At 40.3% G+C, this 16,491-nt stretch overlaps 1 protein-coding gene across 4 annotated transcripts in view; it reads right to left on the bottom strand.

Moving 5' to 3' along the window:
• The window catches only part of TP53I11 (tumor protein p53 inducible protein 11), an 85,933-nt gene extending 71,760 nt beyond the window's left edge, over positions 1 to 14,173 (bottom strand). For 2 of the 4 annotated variants that reach the window (XM_081313087.1, XM_081313086.1), the window contains exon 1: positions 13,893 to 14,170. The gene's annotated coding sequence lies outside the window, so the exon portion shown is untranslated. Of the gene's footprint in view, positions 1 to 13,892 lie in introns of all 4 variants that reach the window. The other 2 variants (XM_081313088.1, XM_081313085.1) reach the window with 2 other exon arrangements.
• Positions 14,174 to 16,491: the final 2,318 nt, after the last annotated feature.

Here is a 16,491-nt window from a genome sequence, read left to right as displayed (position 1 = left end):
CTAGATCTATTTTTGCATATACTATTTTTAATATATGTTGTTTATAAATTAAGATATATCCATCCAGTCCCAAGTTGACTATTAAGGGCACAATAACAGTTTACTAATTTTTGCTGGATAGCCCTAAGAAGGCTATTCAGCCCTAGTAGCTGTTACATCCTTCCTGCTTCAGCTGTTATTGCTGCATCAGCTAAATATCCTGTGATCTGTCTGATTCCCATAAGGCTAGTTTCCTGCATATTTATTTCTGTGAGTTAGGCTCTCCATATTAATAGTAAGACTTGGCTGCCAAGAAAATTTAGATTTTCACTGTCAGCTGCAGTTTTGTTGCTGAGCTTGGGTCCAGAGCTATTTTTTTTTAAAAAAAAATCAAAATAACATAGGGTGTAAAGAGTACAGCCTGAATATAAGGTCGGAAAACCTCATAAAGACTTACTTCCTAGTAAGTATTCAGTGTATTCCAACCTAAAGGTACACCTCTAAGCATAATTACTTTAATGAATCTCACTAGGCTCAACAGTACTTATTGTAAGAAAGCAGTATTATTGTTTATGTTTATGTTGTTTATGTTTTATTTAATTTATATACCGCCCTTCTCCCTGGGGACTCAGGGCGGTTCACAGGGCATATAAATAAAAATACAATACTATACAAAAGTTAAAACAAAGATTAAATCAGTGCCCAATTAAAAAACAATAATGCAATCTAAAATGACAATTTAAAACACAGCTCCCCCATCAGGCCAGACCTTACAAATTATTACCTTCCAAAAATGTGGAAAGATGGAAATATGAGAAATATCATTTCAATAAAGGAGAATATTTGTAGCTCGGAGTCGAGGTAAGAGATCCTCTCTGGGCTTGGTTGTTTTCTTGCAGATGCTTCATTACCCAAACTCGGTGACATCATTAGAACTGATGATATTACTTAGTTTGGGTAAGCTGCAAGAAAACAACCAAGCTCAGAGAGGACCAAGGACCAACTGAGATAACATTTGAAAAACAAGCACAGTTTTGTTTTATATGTATATGCTTTTAAATGTCATACTTTATGTTAGAATGCCCTTTTTTTGGCAACATGGTATTTTCTGTAATACCATGCAGCATTCCTGTACATTCTTCTCAATGAAACCAGTATCCTTCCTGAGAATGGATATACTCCCAAATGTCTCAATGGAGCCAGAAAGCATTCTTCTCTCCCTTTCAGCATCTTTCTGGAGCCTGATTCATGCAATATTAGAGAATATTAGAGAACTTTCAGAGCCCCAAAGGAGGTTACCCAGCGTCTGATACAGATACCCAACTCTATCTATCCTTATCACAAAATTCCGTGAGAATGGAGAAAAGGAGTGGATGCCATATGAAAAATGCTTCATTTGAGGCCACAATGAAACAAAAAAAGTAAAATGAAATGGTTCCATTGCTTCATCCAGCCTCAATCAGAAAGTACTTCAAGTGTGGCTCATGTAAAGCATGGCTGTTTGGAATCTTACGAATTTTCTTCAGTGTTCCACATTTCTAACACTTGGTAACTTCACCATCATTTTAAAAAAGAGAATGTTTCAAAATTAATTGTGTTCGTGGAATGCTGTGGATCAGGCAAATTAATGGAGTAAAGGAATTCAGTAGTCTTTGCAAGAACAAGATGACTACCTATGGTTTCCTCCTAAAACATTTTCAGTGCTCAAGTCAAGCACACTCTCAGTGACTGAAGTCCTACAACAAACAATGAGAATTATTGCAAGAAGTTAAGACCTATGAATTGCTGCAACTGAAGAGGACACAATAACTGTTGGAAGTAAGGTTTAAGTATGAAGGGTGAAGGAAGCAAGGGACACAATTAAATTAAACTCCTACAACAGAAAATGACTACTTTATATGTACATTCACATAGTGATGGAAAGTGAAGGTCAGGTCCAATCAACGCTTATTTTCCAAAATGCACACATAATCAAATGCTGCTTAGAAGTAAACTTTATTGTATGATCCTGTTTTAAAAGTCCTTTTTGTGACTTTTCTGTTGGGGAAAAAAGCAAGTTCAAAATATCTGAAGAACTCTGATAAAAGGAAGCACTGCAGCATATGGTATATATTAAATTATTTCCCTCATTCCATTCAGGTCCCAACTCACTATTAAAGCTATTCAGAGTATTTCTCAGTCTTCAGCGAGCCAAAGAATCAAGGGCAGGAAGTTAGATGTCCTCAGCTGTCATAATTCTATGACAGTGTTTTGCAAACTTGGAAACTTTAAGAGGTGTGGGTTGGCTGGGCAGTTCTGAAAGTTGAAGTCCACCCATGCTAAAATTCCTAACTTAGGAAAACTCTCTTACTGTGTATGCCATCTCCATGAACTTTTGATGGTTATTTGATCTGAGCCAAAACAAAAGGGGGATGGCTAACAGCTAAGGAAGAAATTTCCAAGAGATGAATAGAAAGTGAGGGTTAGTTCTACCATTATGGAGAGCTGGATGATTGTTTCAAGCAGTAAATGACAGAGGCAGTACAGCAGCCTCCCCATGAACTCTTTGGCTGTTTCAGGGATCGAGTTGTTTATGCTCCATATACATACCAGTCAGCTACCTTAAACTAATAGCCTCCAGCATTGGGGGGTGTGTGAATATTATTCCATAGTCAGGGTTAAAGTAAGATCCATTGCTAGTCTAGTCAACATTTTCCCACAGGTTGATGAGAGGACAAACTACTGTCTGTCTGCTGTGACATTCAAACCCTGCAAATAACTCTGTTTTCCATTACTGCTAATCTTTTCTACGAGTTGTAGGTAAATATTTTAAAAAAGCTTCCTCCTTCTCTAAAGCAACATTCCCATGGTGTAAACAGGCCATTTCATTTGGCTTTAAACCCCAAATACCGGCATTTAGTTTTGATGTTCTTATTCCAGGATGGGATTATCAGTGCATAAGAAGATGCCAGTTGATGTCCATGGATTCAGGAGTACTAGAAGCCATATTTTTGAGAAAAATATTTACTGAATAGTATAATAGTATAATGAAGGTCATAAGGAATTGAAGGCAGACATGTTTTTAAAATATATACTGGGGAACAATGCGATGCTGTAAATAATGGGAAAATGGGCCAGAAATTATTTAGCTCAAAGCTTAGCAAGTGATTAGAAGTTTATGTGCATAATTCTCAATCTATATCACTTCATCAGTCATTTTTATCAGTATTTTTAGAGGAACACAGACTTTTTTTTAAAGTGTGAACTAAGCAGAAATTTGAACTCAAGCCTAGAAGGACTAATTGATAGATTGCCTGAAAAATGCAGGACCTTTTCTACATGATATATAAATAGCAAAAGGCACATTACTTTCAATGAAAAAAAGTCAAGGATTCCAAAATTTAAGAGCAACTGAATAAGGATGTTAATGAAGACTGTCTTCTCATCAGCATTCTAAAATTTCTCATTCTTAACACAAGCTGTTTCTCACTGCTGTTAAGTTTCAGGCTGACAAAGCATTGGAAACAACTATAGCATATAAATCCAAATGCAGCTAGAGAGGACTTGGAAAAATATAAGTCTTTCTGGAATCATATTCTGCCCATGCTTTTACCATCCCTCTAAACCAGGGGTAGGCAACCTTGGCTCTTTTATGACTCGTGGACTTCAACTCCCAGAATTCCTGAGCCAGCCAGGAATTCTGGGAGTAGAAGTCCACGAGTCATAAAAAAGCCAAGGTTGCCTACCCCTGCTCTAAACGATGGTGCTGAAACAAGATCAAAGCTACACTAACTTTGGAGCTAAAGTAAAAAGTATGGTCCAGTTCTTGTATGTTTCATGGACTAAATATGTCATTTTCAGATATGTATTAAACCTAAATTTCTCCAACCATAACCTTCAGAAGTATTGAATTTCCATCATCCCCAGATACTGGCTCCGTTGGCTGGTGATTTGGGAACTATAAGAGGAGCAGGATTGAATTAAGGGAATTTAAATAAAACAAAAAGGAGTTTTGTTTTAATAAATAAATACTGACAGAACTGTGCTGTGGCTAAACTGATTTTTCTTTGGTGAAATCTAGCTCAGTACCTCATTGACGCTTCATCTTTTGGCAACTACCAGTCTCATCTGTGAACTACTGATGAAATGCAAATATTCTGTAAGTATGACAAACGTCATTGCAAAGTTAGGCATTCTAAAGAAGAAAATGTAAAACAGGCATTTGCTAAACCCAATATAAGAAATAGCAAAAAGTCTTTTTAAAAAGACGTCAAGCACAGCAATATTTTCCTCTGCTTTTTAGTTTATATATGTAGTTCACATGACAAACAGTAGCCATACAGAATTCAAACTATTCTCTCAATAATCCAGAAAGCCAGTTATTTGGGAAGAGATGGTTAACATTTGGTCCACAAGAGTATAGTCCGCAAGGAAGATCTATCAAACCTTTACCTGCTCAATCCTGTGTGTGTGTTCTCAAGCTGGAATGCAGAAGACTTCTCAGAGAGCTAACTTATTATGTCTTAGTTTCAGAGGCATGACAGCAGTGGTGGGATTCAAATACCTGAACAACCAATTCTCTTATTTGATGCAGGCCTGGGCCTCCGAGGCTAGAATGGACTTCCAGAGGTGGCATCCATGCACTTCTGGTGGGCCGTTCTAGGCCTGGGAGGCATCCTCCAGGCCTCCGAGACCTAGACTGGACTTTTGGAAGCCAGCTGATTCTCTGAATGCAGCAAAATTTAGCTACCAGTTCTACTGAACCAGTGCAAACTGGCTGAATCCCACCACTGCATGGTAGCATCTACACTCTTCTGCAGACAAACAACCTGGTAATCCCACTTTAATCCTCTGCCATTCAAACAGACCTAGAAGAATCTTTCTAGAGCCTGTTCCAACCCACTTCTCAAACAACTGTGTGTTACAGTGTAAATAGTAAAGCTACTTTGGGGATGACAGTTTTATTTTAAGATCTTATCCTCCACCATTTCATAGTTTATATTTTGTCATTGGCTTATTTGTTGATGGCATAGGCTAAATGTAGAAAGCAATACAGCACAAGATTCATCCATGGTTCTCTCTTCTTTCAATCTTGGTGAAAAATCATTACAGGGAGGAGAAACCCCCCCCGTAGATAGGGCTTGCAACTTGGGGGGTCCTCCTAGATTCACAGCTCTCCTTAGAAGATCATATAGGAGCTGTGACTAGGGGGGCCTTCACCCAGGTTCACCTGGTGCGCCAGTTGCAGCCCTATCTGGACCGGGATGCCTTGTGTACAGTCACTCATGCCCTCGTGACCTTTCATTTAGACTACTGCAATGCTCTCTACAAGGGGATGCCCTTGAGGACCACTCGGAGGCTTCAACTGGTGCAGAATGCAACCGCACGAGTGGTGTTGGGGGTCTCCCGATACTCCCATGTTACACCTCTGCTCCGCGAGCTGCATTGGCTGACAGTTGCCCTCCGGGTGAGATTCAAGGTGCTGGTAATGACCTATAAAGCCCTACATGGCATGGGTCCGGATTACCTACAGCAGCACCTGCTGCTGGCGTCAACTTCCCTCTGTCCAGTGCGCTCCCACAGAGAGGGCCTCCTCAGGGTGCCTCCGATCAGAGAATGTCAATTGGTGGCCCCCAGGGGGAGGGCGTTCTCTGTGGGCGCGCCAGACCTGTGGAACCGCTTGCCGGTTGAGCTCCGGATGGCCCCCGATCTTCGCTCCTTCCGACGCGATCTAAAAACCTATTTAGTTGAACAATCTGGCCTGGTCTGATGGGTTTGGGGTTTGGGTTTGGGTTTTAGCATAGTTTTTAATTACTGTATTATATTGGGCATAATTATTTAATCTTTTTTAACTTTTGTATTTGTATTTTGATATTTATTGCCCTGTACACCGCCCTGAGTCCTTTGGGAGAAGGGCGGTATAAAAATTTAATAAATAAATAAATAAATAAATAAATAAATAAATAAATAAATAAATAAATAAACTTGCAGACTCACAGAGCCTTTCTTGCTAAATGGCACAGTTTAGATATACCTCTTATTGAACCACCGAAATCTGGCAGCACAAGATTATCATCATAACATTAAGTTGTTTCAAGAGTCAATTTACAATGTCAAGTTTTAGATTGAAGATATTCATCTTAGTTTTAAGCCTTTCAAATGAGGAAGGGGGAGAGGAAACCAAGGAAATCGTAAACTAGCCAACTCACTGGGAGTAACAAGCTCTAACTTTTTGTGTTGCACGGGCTACTCAAGTTACTCTTTCCAGAGCTAATGATGTGCTTTCCACCAGGTCATTTTAGCCTCTAACTGAACATTTTGCAGACATCCCCATAAATGTGAAGACAACTTGTCTTCCTAAGTCTGAAGAAATCTGCAAGCTCCTGTGGTCTTCTGATTGAATATATTGCTTCTTAAAACCTCCTGCCAAATCATCTTAAAGCAGAAGATGCATGCATAGTTTATTCAGCATGAGGTGTGAATCTAGATCCCTATCTCATCTTTCCCAAACAAGTGAGAAATCAACTGGCAGAAATATAGCAAACATTCCACGTCTATTTCATTGCTGCTAGTGGTTTGTTACAAGGAGCATTCCTAGGTTTCACTTAGAATATTGGTTTCAAATCAAAACGCATGGTAACTGATGAATAGGATTGGGCTTCAGGGTTTAATGGTCATGGTCTAGGCAACAGACATACTGTTGTTTCACCAGCAACTATGGCTGACATCTTAAGATCTTCCATCCTCTCAGAATGAATGGATATACAAAAAACACATAAGAGCGCCTAGGTTACTTAAATGTTTTCATGCTAAGTAACCTGACAAACCCGATTAATGTGATTGTTTTGTTTGTTTTCTCTCCATCTCCCATTTTTGTGTTCTGCAGGTGGACCTGACATTTTTCTAAGGGGCTGTATGTCAGCTCCCCAAAGAAAACCCTGCTTTTGTAACTATTATTTGGGGCCTGCCATTCTGTTGGAAGTGGGGATACTTTGGGGATGCTCTGAACTATCTTGCCATTATGCCCTTCCCCCAAGAGAAAGAATGCATCTCCCTTATCTAGTAGACGGTTGGTGCTTGGTATGCTATGTAGACCACAGGCAACTGACCAGAGACTGACTGGGCTCCTATCTTTATAGGCAATTGTCCTGATGCCAGCCACAATTGCTGGTAAAATGTTAGGAAATCTGTTGTCTAGACATCTGTTGTCTAAACCCTGAAGTGCGAGATTGCCCAACAGATACCAGTTATGAAAACCTATATCATTATTGTTAGAATACATGTTAGAATGTACTTTGTACTGCAACCACTACAGAATTATTCAGCCAGTAGATGGCAGTGTTTAGTTTACATCTATGGTTATAATCTATGGTTCTTTTTATTCTGAAGAGAGTTTCTTGTTACAGTTAAACTATTAACCAACAAGATTCATGTATACTATACACTTTATTTTATCTGTATGGCTATGTAACCATCCCCTGATACCAATCTGTATGGCTATATAATAATCCTCTGCTACCATTTCTATATAATAAAATGGAATTTCTAACAGGTTATGGGCCCAGCACCCAGAGATAAACCAGAAATGAACCCAGTATAAAACCAGTATAAGCCCAGATTGCAGGAGAAATATAAAGTTCAGCACAGAACAGAACAAACCAGTCATAACCAGCTACAGTAAATAAGTGCAAGATACAGCAACAGAAAAAAGAGTGTAACAGAATAAAAGAAAATGGCCAGTAACACAGCTGAAACAAAGATTTCATTTGCAAATTTGACAAACCAGAACTACCAATCTTGGAAATTCCAGATGAAAATGCTGCTAATAAGGGAAGATACCGGTATGTGAAATGTATAAATAAAGCTAGGCCAAAATACTCTTCAGATGAGTGGACAGAGAAAGATAAAAAAAATCTGAGCACAACCTCTCTTAGCACAGAAGATGATCAAATCATACATATATGTAAGTGTGTAACTGCTAAAGAAATGTGGGAAGGATTATAAAAGGTGCATGAAATAGCTAATCTAAGCAATAAACTATATTTGATTAGAAAGCTATACCAAACCAAGCTGATGAAAGACCAGGGTATAAGGCATACCTTGGAGAGGTATAGGAGAAGAAATAAAAGATTTTCATGTCACAGCCACAACTTAGTGGTTTACCAGAAAGTTATGAAATGCTTGTCACAGTGCTTGAGGCATGTTCAGATGATAAACTAATATTAGAATATGTTAAGGGCAAGCTTATAAATGAATATAAGCATAAAACCGAAAGCATTAATAGTGACAGTGCTTTCATCACAGAGTCTGCTTTAAAGATGAAAAATAGGAAAAACAGTTACCTGAAGCAAGAAACATGTGAATGTTTTGTGTGCATTAGAAAGGGTCATTTAAAAACAGATTGCAGAATCTAGAAAGCTAAATGCTAAAATTACAAAAAGCCAAAAGTGTGAAGGAAAAAAAAAATTCTTCAGATAATGAACATCTTTTCAATCCAAAAGTGCACCTCATCTTTGCAAGTATGATATGTTGATTCAGGAGCTACGAGTCACATGACGAATGAGAGGAATTTCTTTATTCATCTTGAGAAGAGTACAACAGAAAAAATCACCACAGCCAGAGGGAAAATAGTAGAAGGAATCAGAAGGAACAGGAGATGGTTTTCTTTACTGTCCTATTTCTAAGAGTGTCACCAGAAAGATACTTGTGAAAAATGTACTGTACATTCCTGCTCTTGAAACTAACATTTTGTCATTGAAAAAGGTCACAAAACAAGGCAACATAGTGACCTTTAAAGGGGTCATCACAAAAGGGGATATCTTGCTTGCAAAGGTTAAAATTAGAGATAAACTGTACCAGCTGAACTCAATCAGGTGCTTAATACTGTCAAAAAGGAAAAACATTCAAACTGCATTCACACATGGCACAGATGACTTGGACACAGAAGTCCTTATATAATGAAGAATTAACTGAGAAAGACTATCCAAGTGGATTAAAAGCAGAAACCAGGCAACAAGAGGTTTCAGTCAGGAGATACACCAGAAGCAATAAAGGCATCCCAGCCAAAAGTCTGTCCTATGTTGCTCGCGAAGCATTAAAACCCACAGACAGAAAGGAGAATTCAAAAGAGACTACAGCTGCCATCCGGGTCTCCCAGCCTAGCCCAGCCAGAGCCTCAGCAGTTCCAATGCCAGCTCTTCAAAGAGCCAAGATTGAAGCCACAGCAGCAGTGCCAGCTCTGTAGAGAGCCAGGACAGCAAGAAGAAGAAAATGAAAAAGGACAAGAAGAATCATAAGAAACAGGAAGCATAAATGAGACTAGTATAAGGAGTAGATGTTGAGTGGGGTTGTTGGAATACATGTTAGAATGTATTTTGTATTGCAGCAACTACAGAATTATTCAGCCAGTAGATGGCAGTGTTTAGTTTGCATCTATGGTTATAATGTATGGTTCTTTATGTTTTGAGGAGAGTTTCCTGTTACAGTTGAAAGCGTTAAGCAGTAGGGCCCATGGTGACTGTACACTTTATTTGATATATATGGCTATGTAACCATCCTCTGCTATCAATCTCTATGGCTATATAATACTTAATCCTCATCTATCATTTCTATAGAATAAAACAGAATTCCTAACAATAATCATGGTATTTGATGTTTATTTTGATATGGAAAGCATTCTAAGAGCCTTTTTTCAGCTTTAAAAGCCAGGAAGGAGCAATACTTTCATACAATTTAAAAACTTATATCTAATTTGATACCATATTACCAGGGTTTCTATGAAGTTATTATATATTGCATGTTGACTTATAATGACTTGGTTCTTATAGGCTATATATTTGTGAATGTATGAATGAAGCAATGTATTATGAAAAGTTGAAAGCATGAAACCCACTCAAAGGATGCCATAAAGTGAAGAGATTGGCCTGATGTCATATTTTGCAGCACATAAAAAATAAGATTTCTAAAAAGTCACAAAAGCTTGTCCTGAAAATAAGAGCCTATTCTCATGAAAAAAAGTCGAATTCCCAAACAACAGATAGTTTCTATGTGTCCTTAATTGAAATTGTAGTACTTTGGAGTCATGGGAAAGAACTAGTTTCTCCTATCTCAGTTCTTTTGGACCTCAAACTTAGTCTGGCCTTCTAGATTTTGAACTGCATAGCATGGAGAAAATTATCTACGTGGTTACTTAGAGTTGACTATGACTTGATGGCACATAACTAATGTGAGAGACAGGGAATCTTATCTTTCATGAATGAAGACAAATGCAAGATCCAATCTGAGTCAGTTATTGGGACCAGAGGTTTAGTCTTCTGAGCTTTCAGATTCATGCTGGAGCCCATCGTTAAGGAAGTTCTCTCTACCAGAATGTGTGCTTTGGGCTATTCTATTGTTGTATTTATGTGGTACCTATCTATTGGTTGATTGATGTGTTGATGGCCGGTGACTGGTTGTTGGTTTCCATGTGCTGCCAAGTGATCAGCTCCTAAGTAGCTGATAAACTGGTGGTAAATCAGCACTCCTGTTGACTGATGAGGTGCCTGTTTCCCAGGCTTCAATCAGTTCCTTGGTTTATAATCTTATCTGTCACTGTGAATCTATTTGACTAGTCAGAGCATCAGGAAAGGCCCTAGAAAAGATCTCTCTGTGGCCAAAAGTTCTATCATCTAGTAGACAAGAAAAGGTCATCTGTTGCAAAGCTCCCAGGCTATGGAACAGTCCCCCACTCTCCAAATACGTTTAGGAAGATGGTAAACTCTTATCCTCTGCCAAGCTTTTAAATTTATTTCAGTGTTAAATGTAATTCTATTTTAATTGTACTTTTTTTTAATTTTTATTTTTAATCACCTTAAGCCCTGTTGACCATTGAAAAAACAGAAAGGTTGGGTAGAAATTTGATAAAACGAATGCAAACATTTTCTAGATTCTTTTGACAGTAACTCGCAAGCAAAGCTAGAAATCTCAACAGCAAGGGATCATCAAGCTGATCAAATGTTCTGAAGGGCACAAAGTTGTTTACCTCCAAGCTATATGATTGCTCAGGTACTACTTTGAACAAGCCGGCCTGGCCTGATGGGGGATGTGTTGGGGTTTTTTATTGTGGTTTTTTACATTATTATTTATTGTTTTAGCTCGGGCTTTGTATTTAATTCTCTTTTTAACTTTTGTACCTTGTATTTTATATGTGCCCTGTTCACCGCCCTGAGTCCTTCGGGAGAAGGGCGGTATACAAATATAATAAACTAAACTAAACTAAACTACTTTTAATGTAATGTTTAAGGCCTGCTATCAAATATTATGATATCTGTCAGCAGGCCTAGTTTATTTCACAAGATATTCAAAGTCAGCTCCTTTTTTGCAGCATTTATGGTACACTGGATCCTATACTTGTTGCCTTAGTCTTTGTAAAGTTACTTTGTATATTTCTTTTAGAAAGTCAGCCAGATTTTGAGGGCTGACAACTGGCGTTGCCTAATAATCTGCTTTATTTCCATCTATCACATAAAGCAACAGTTCAGTGACAGAACTAATACTTCAAAAGGATGAAATACTTTTCAAATTCTTTACAGCAAGGTCGAGTAGGGAATACGGTCTGAAAAATGCCCGTACCCTACAGTATAATTTGATAGCGGTGACAAGCCAAGAGGTTGGGGATATAAAGTACAGGAAAATAGCAGAAAAGAAAAGAAAATGTGCAATCCTAACCAAGCACTGAATGAAGGAAGTACTCTGCAAGTAAGCAGCTTTTTGGCAAAGATGTCCCTCCCCTCCTCAAGCAGGCTACAGAGAAGAAGAGGGTGAAATGCCAAGAAAAATAGAAAGCAAAAGATCAGACTTACCTGCCACACCTGGGGGAGGGGGAGGGGACATTTTTATTTCTTTACTATCTACCAGCAACAAATTGTCCCAAGGGGGAGGGGGATTTTTTTTTCCACAGAAAAAAGAGCCTTTACCACTTTCAGTGATATTCCCAAACCCAGAGTCCTTTATATCACTTGGCTGGGAATTATTGGGGCTGTAGTCCAAAGAGCTGATGAAGACTGATTCAACTTGCTTACAAGGTAGAACAGCGTTGCTACTCACGAATGGTGGAAAAGAAATCTGAATCTGTGAAGGAACAGTAGAGGTAAAACCAGAACAGTCTCCCAGCTCTTAAATAAGGGAGAATGCTGTTCCAACCCCGCCCCCTCCCCTCGTTTTTCTGTCTTCCTGCTTAAATGCTATAACTCCATTTCTCCCAGACTGAATTCAGCATTCATTCCCTTCCCTTCCACCAACAAAGAGAATTAGCCATGGGGAGAAAAAAAAAACTGGCACAAAGGAGGATGTATTAGACCAGCTAGAGGAAGTGTGCGTCCACTGCAAGTCAACCCCTTCTGCCAAGACCACACCCGCTTCTCTTCTTGGCACAGATGCTTTTGATCTTTGAGCAAGGAGTTCTCCCTCACCTGGCTCCCCAGATGAAACTTTGCACTAGAAAATTCATAGCTAGCACCCCTAAAAGACAGCAGAGCCAGCAAGCGTCCGGACAAGAGAGAGAAAGAAAGAAAAAAAAATCAGAAGAGCACATGAGAATCTCAAATCTCTGAGGGGAGAAGCAGTCCACCCTGCCAAGATACAGAAATACAATATTTGGTCTATTCTCCCCCCCCCATTTTTTTTGGGGGGGGGAAGGGACAAGACCTGTCCAAGGACTTGATGCTGCTCTCTTAGCAATGTTCCACCAACGGCACAAAGAGGAAGCTGACAAAGGAATCTCCTCCCTTTCTACCATGTTGCATGGCTAGGATGATCCTTGGATGCTACAACTGGCACATAGCAAAAAGAAAAAGAAAAAGAAAGAAATAGCGGAACCATGGAACACAGCATGGTAGGGCATGTTTCTATACATACAATATTCAAATTAACAAGGAAGGGATGGCCAGCTCTGTAATATCCTTACCGTACAACTAGCCCCCTCCCCCCCATCTTTATTTAAACAAAGGGAGCTGCTCTATGGAGAATATAGTGGAGCTAAAGTTACAGGAAATCAAGTGTGGGGCATCTCCTCCCCAAACCTGCCTTCTGTCAATTCAATACCCCACACTGGCTTGTCAGTAGTTGGGGTGTCCCTTTCACAATCTTCTCCTATCATTATGACTGTCATTCCACGACGACTGATTCTGCAAGTGGCATGTACAAAAACCGATCCGATCCATCAGCAGCACTCGAAACGAGATCCAAATTTGCCTGCATTAATTTCAAAGCACACCGTTCTAAGCCATTTTTTTTTTTTTTGAGACATGGGCAAACCTGGCTGCGAATTCTTTGAACAAAGGCATGTTTTTGAAACACCGCAAATCAAACAGCTGTCAGGTCTCTCTCTTTCCCCCCGCCCCTCCCCCAACACCACCACTTGTCCTCCGGAGAGGTCTTGCTTTGTTTTGCTTCGTTTTGTTTCCCTACAAACAGGAAGTTATTCCCCTGCTGAATTAAGATGATTTTTCTCCTTGCCTTTCTAACTCCAGAAAGTTAACGTCAGCTGGGCGCGGAGCCGCTAAGTTGGTTAAAGGAAACGAAGACGAGGCAGTCCCGATTCTATCACCTGTCCCCCTGTTTTAGGGAAGAGCCCTTCGAAATAAGTATGTTTGCGATTTAAGATTGATAGCTGTTCGGGAGGCGAAGGGTCAGAACGATCCAAGACAATGGGACTTGTAGTTCCACAACTCCGGAGAACGCCGCGTCAATTCTTTCTCAGACTCAAGCTCTTATTTATACGGACTCCTGGAGACACGGGAAGCCACCCCCTTCCCCCCCACCACCACCACCCCCTTCTCCGCAAAGTGTTTCACTAGTGCGATCGGGGAGACCCAGGTAAGCAAACGGAAACGTCCAAGTTTGGAAAGTCAGAAGGAATCCACACCCAGCGAGTAAATAAAGGAAAATCCACTTACAGCCTCAAAACATGTCCCGCCCGCAGAAAGGGTTGCTAGTGCAGCCAAGGAGGGCAAAACCCAGAGAAAGAGTCACAATCCTTGCACCGCCAGTGAGACCAGCCAGGCCGTGAGTCACATTTTGTGGGTCTCCTTAAAGAACCAGCTCCAGAAACGGACAAGCCGAAGCCCAGCTCCTCGGATCAGCCAGCGCGCTTCCCATAAGAAAAAGGAGGCCGGGCTTAACCGCGCCCCCATATTACCATATACTATCCTACTGGGGGGGGGGGGGCGGTGGAGGAACCATCCCCGACCACCACCACCCCCAGCGGCTATATTGCTGCCCGCCTACACGCTGCGCCGTTTACTTGGAGAAGCGACGCCTGCCGGAAGCCGGTGGCTCTACGGGGCAAAAAGTGGGCATCGGTCGGTAGTTTTCGCTGGGGAGAAGAAAGGGCCTTCCCACCCACCCCCAACCCCCTCCCCCCCCCCAACCCGGCTACCGGCACGTGCCTGTGAATTATTCCTGCTGTCCTGGAAGCAGACAAGGCATTGCACGGACGTCCGCCCACGAAAATGTGGAAAGAGTTGCTGGGAGTAGATGGATGAGGCTTCCTCCTAACTTCGTCAAGCAGGTCTTGGAGTTTTCTGGTGGTGGCAGATATACAGCGGGGGGGTTGGTCGCTGAGGGCGTTGTTGGGACTCCCAGATCTCACTCGGCTGCCTGTTGCTGTTCCTCTTTCCCTAACCCCAAAATCTGGAAGAACCCAAAATGAATGAGGCATAGGTTTGATGCACACAGCATTGTTTGCTTCTTATCACAACTCTGTACTCTCAAGGCAGAAAATGTAGATCACATCAGCTAGTTTTGCATGATATACAGAATTTATTTTTAACTATGTCTTCTGTTCTCTTTTGCAGCTTTGTTCTTTTTTTAAAAAAAATACTGTTTTTTCTTGTGAACTGGTTTGTTAGCTGCCAACATTTATATATTCAAGCTGGGCATACACACACACACACACACACACACATTTGGCTGGTAAATATATAAATCACAAATTAAAATCATATTTAGGCTTGCATGCTCTACAAATGCACATCGAAGTATGCTAATAAAGGGCTGGCTTCTATCTTTGACTTGGGGGACCCACGAGGTTGGTTTATTAATTCATTACAATCATTTATATCCTCCTTTTCAGAATTAACCCTTCCCAATGTGCAATAGAAGAAATATTACTGTTCCTTCGCATAGAACAGTTGGAAATAATAGGTGGGTGGCAATGGGAAGATCTTCACTTGACATATTCCTCCTTCAGACATGCTTACTATAGGATTGGTGATGTTGAAGCAGAGAAGGAAGAGATTCTCCTAATAAAATAGAGCCATTTGTAGGCAGTGGTGCTGTGCTCATCTCTTACTCTTTCTTTTCTCCCTCTAGTAAAACCCACAAAATTAAAAGTAGTTAGCTACTTTCTGGCTAACTACTTTTGTCAAACCAAGCTGGTGTGATCAGTTTGTAATTCAGTGTCTTGTGTAAGTCCAAGCCGTCAGGTTAATTCAATAGACCAAAGTTCAGTTAGTAACTTATTAAGTATACTTTTAAAGTATACTTGATAAGTATGGGTAGCATCTTCAGAACACTTGGGTTATCCCCAAAGGGTGACTGTGTACCTGTTGGCAGTTAGAGAAAGTGAGGCTGAGTTGGTTTCTGAACCAAGGCATGAAGTTTCTCAGATCCGTGATTAATAATTTGGTGTTTTAATTTAATATAATATGTGCAGATCAAAGTGCTGCTTAATTTGTATTTTTTATTTTATTTATACCCCACTTTTATTTTTATAAATAATCCAAGATGGCAAGATGTTTCCCCACAACAATAGCCTTGTGAAGTAAGTTGGGCTGTGAGAGTGTGACAGCTCTCATGTCTAGGGTGGGACTAGACCTCCTAGTCTCCCTGTTTCTAATCTGGCGCCTTAACCACTAGACCAGGAGTAGGCAACCTCGGCTCTTTTATGACTCATGGACTTCAACTCCCAGAATTCCTGAGTCAGCGTAGCTGAATTCTGGGAGTTGAAGTCCATGAGTCATAAAAGAGCCAAGGTTGCCTACCCCTGCACTAGACCACTACATGCTATATAGGTATAATTACAGACAGAGCTTGATTCTGCTAAATTGAAGCTTTTGTGACTCATATAAGGCATCAGGTTTAATGTTGTTTAAGTGGTAAAAAGCTTCCCATAGAGAATTGCAAGCGCTGCCTGAAATTTTATTTTCACTTACCTGAGGAAAAAGCCTCTCTGAACTTTCTTCTGACCAGATGATGAATGTGCTGTCAAGTAACTTGTCAAGTTCACAGTGGATAGGATACCATGTTTTAAAGTGAGAAATTCCTATTCCACATCTCCTGTTCTTGACCTTCCAGGAATATGAATGCCTGCAAGTGTGTTCCAAAAATTATTCCTTAGTAGCCCCATCTTGATGAAATATGACTTTGTGCTTGATCGTGTACTCTGAATTTCTAAGTGTAAAAATCAATGATTATAAGACGAGGTGAACTGAGATGACTGTGCTGTGCATCCCATCAAAAGGCAGTTTCCTGAGAAGCAAGTGATCTATTGCT

This window comes from Vipera berus, assembly GCF_964194415.1.
Source record: "Vipera berus genome assembly, chromosome: 1".
NCBI lineage: Eukaryota > Metazoa > Chordata > Lepidosauria > Squamata > Viperidae > Vipera > Vipera berus.
This window is presented reverse-complemented; position numbering and strand designations above follow the sequence as displayed.